A 2,514-nucleotide genomic window follows, 5' to 3' on the forward strand; every position below is an offset into this window, starting at 1 on the left:
GAAAAATGTAGTCCCTTCCCACAAATATTACAGAGGTTAGGCCTGTAGCCACCCTTAGTGCTTCCCTATGCCCTTAATTTGTAGGAGCCCATTAGGTAATGTCCTTTAAGAAAGATATTGGAATGAATTGGAATGGTACATTGCCATGCCAACTGCCTTTTACCATTTAACAGACATTAAAAAAATATATATTTTCTTGTTTTTTTGTTGATAAATGTAAAAAACACTTAACTTAATACATAATATATGCAGATATAATAGAACTTTAAAGGATTTGTTGGTCGAAACCTTGATACAAAATTAAAAAAGCCTATAGGTGGATGCACCTTTATTAACGATGATGTGTCACTCTACACTTATATTAACTACTTTGTCTTCATGTTTAAAGAATAAAAAAATAAAAAATAAAAGGTTGTGTCCTATTGATATTAACTACAATCTTATGATCAGACATGGACAGGAGTTGGATGTTAATTTCTGATAGATTCAGTCAACCATATGTAGATGGGGTGAACTCATTTATTGAATTTGCAAAGTTTCATTTGGGTGTCCTTTAACAATTGATGTATGATACTATCTGCTACTGTTTTGTGGTTTTGTTTTTGCTTTCTTTGGTTGTTCTTGATTGGATATAAACTCCATGGAGACAAAAAAAATCTTCCATTTTCTTTATTGGTTAGTGGTAACTACTAACAAAATGATGTACAAAAGAGATCTCACATTATTGCACACCAATGAGTGAGTGAGTGGTTGTGTGTGAGTGTGAAAGAGATAGTATAAAAAGAAAAAGAAAAAGAAAAATAGAGAACAATATATAAGTTCGAAGGTTATCTGTTACTCCCATTTTATGTGACATGGAGTTTTACTTGGGAATACTTTATTGTGCATTGGGAATTTCTTTTGATGGAGGAAATCTAACCTTTATAAATGTCCTTTGAACTCGCTCCAATGGCGTCTCAGAGTGTAATTGGGTTCGTTTGCTTGGACCAACTGAGCTTGCAATTGGCCTCCTCACTCCTTCGCTCTGGCTATGCCGTACAAGCCTTTGAGGTCTGTCTTCATTTCCCATCTCTCTGTTTGTTCATTGAATTTGTTCACGATTGAATTCAGGGCATTTCGCGATTGAATTTTTTATTCCAAAAGCAATGAATTTCGTTGTGTGTTTGAATGACTTTGAATTTTTTATTCCAAAAGCAATGACTTTGACTTTGATTCCAAAAGCACTCTGATTGTAATTAATAAACTTTGATTGGTATGAAGGGAGATAAGGGGTTAAATGACTTTGATTGGTAAAAGGAATATAAGGGTTCAAAATGACTTCGAATAGTATATTTAGCTACCTAAAGAGACACCTAAAAACTCAGTACATTTAACTACCTAAAGAAACACGAAAAAACAATGATATATATATACTTTTGGATCATAGTTGACTGAATATGTTCTTCTTTTATTTTCTCTATAAATTGTGACCTTATTTTTTTGAAGAGCTAAAAATTGACTTTCTGATGCTTCCTTCTCTCATTTCTTTGCATGCAGATGTTGTAGCTTTGGTTGTATTGATATCTCATGCAGATCAAATAAATGACCTACTTTTTGGTCATGAGAGTGCTTTAAAAGGTTTTGTGGAGATCCTTAATGTTTTCTGAATTTATAATTAGTCTACTTGGTTGATGTTCAGAATATACTATTTTCTGGTTTTGTAGGGTTACGCAAAGATGCTGTCATCATTCTCCATTCAACCATACTACCTGCTCATATACAGAAGCTCGAGAAGCGACTCACAGGCAATTTATTTTCTGTAGATAAAGAAAATATTTGTATAGAATTTTCTTTTATACTCTTGGTTAACTTTTATGTTCTGTCTGGTTTGTTGGTGGATGTCGTCGTAGTTTTGTGCTATTTAGTTTTAGATTTATCGGCAGCTCAACAGTGTGTTATGATACTCTTTCTTTTCTTTTTTTTCTGTTTCATCATTTTTACTCTAGATTTATCATAGACGGCCATAGTTGTTCTTATCTTTATTTTTCCATTAATGAGATTATAGAGCTTTAGCAACTTTTTAACTCTGTCTAGTGCACCATGCCCTCCATTATTGATATGAAGGTTAATGAGGGCAGGGGAGGTGAGTTGAAATGAAAGGACAAGGGAGAAAGTTCATAGTTAAATCATTTTTTTTTTTTTTGTTTATCTTTTGGGGAAGGTTTAATGTCTATCTTACTTTTTTTGTTTTGTTTTTTGTTCTTCTGTCTGCAAATCTCTAATGTACAAGGGTGATGACCCTTTGTGTTCTATGAATCTATACTTTATTTACTTATCAAAAAAAGCAAAAAAGAAAAGAAAATAGAAGAGAGTAGAACATTCAATAATAATGTGTTCTTTACTGTTATACCAAATTTATGCCTTAGGGTCATGCTTGATTCACAAGACTAATAGTGAAGTATTAATAATCCTATTAAATTAGTGTGGTATTCACTATCCAATTGGATTAATATCTATTGGATTAATAATCCCACC

General features: G+C 32.5%; 1 long non-coding RNA gene across 1 annotated transcript; it reads left to right on the forward strand.

The window, feature by feature from the left end:
- Nucleotides 1–953: 953 nt before the first annotated feature.
- LOC114265698 (uncharacterized) lies at nt 954–1,791 on the forward strand. The gene is made up of 3 exons (XR_014350140.1): nt 954–1,050; nt 1,537–1,617; nt 1,704–1,791. It is a non-coding gene; the product is annotated as an uncharacterized LOC114265698 (long non-coding RNA).
- The last annotated feature ends 723 nt before the right edge of the window (nt 1,792–2,514 follow it).

This window comes from Camellia sinensis, chromosome 14, assembly GCF_055761805.1.
Source record: "Camellia sinensis isolate YWXY chromosome 14, ASM5576180v1, whole genome shotgun sequence".
Taxonomy (NCBI): Eukaryota; Viridiplantae; Streptophyta; class Magnoliopsida; order Ericales; family Theaceae; genus Camellia; species Camellia sinensis.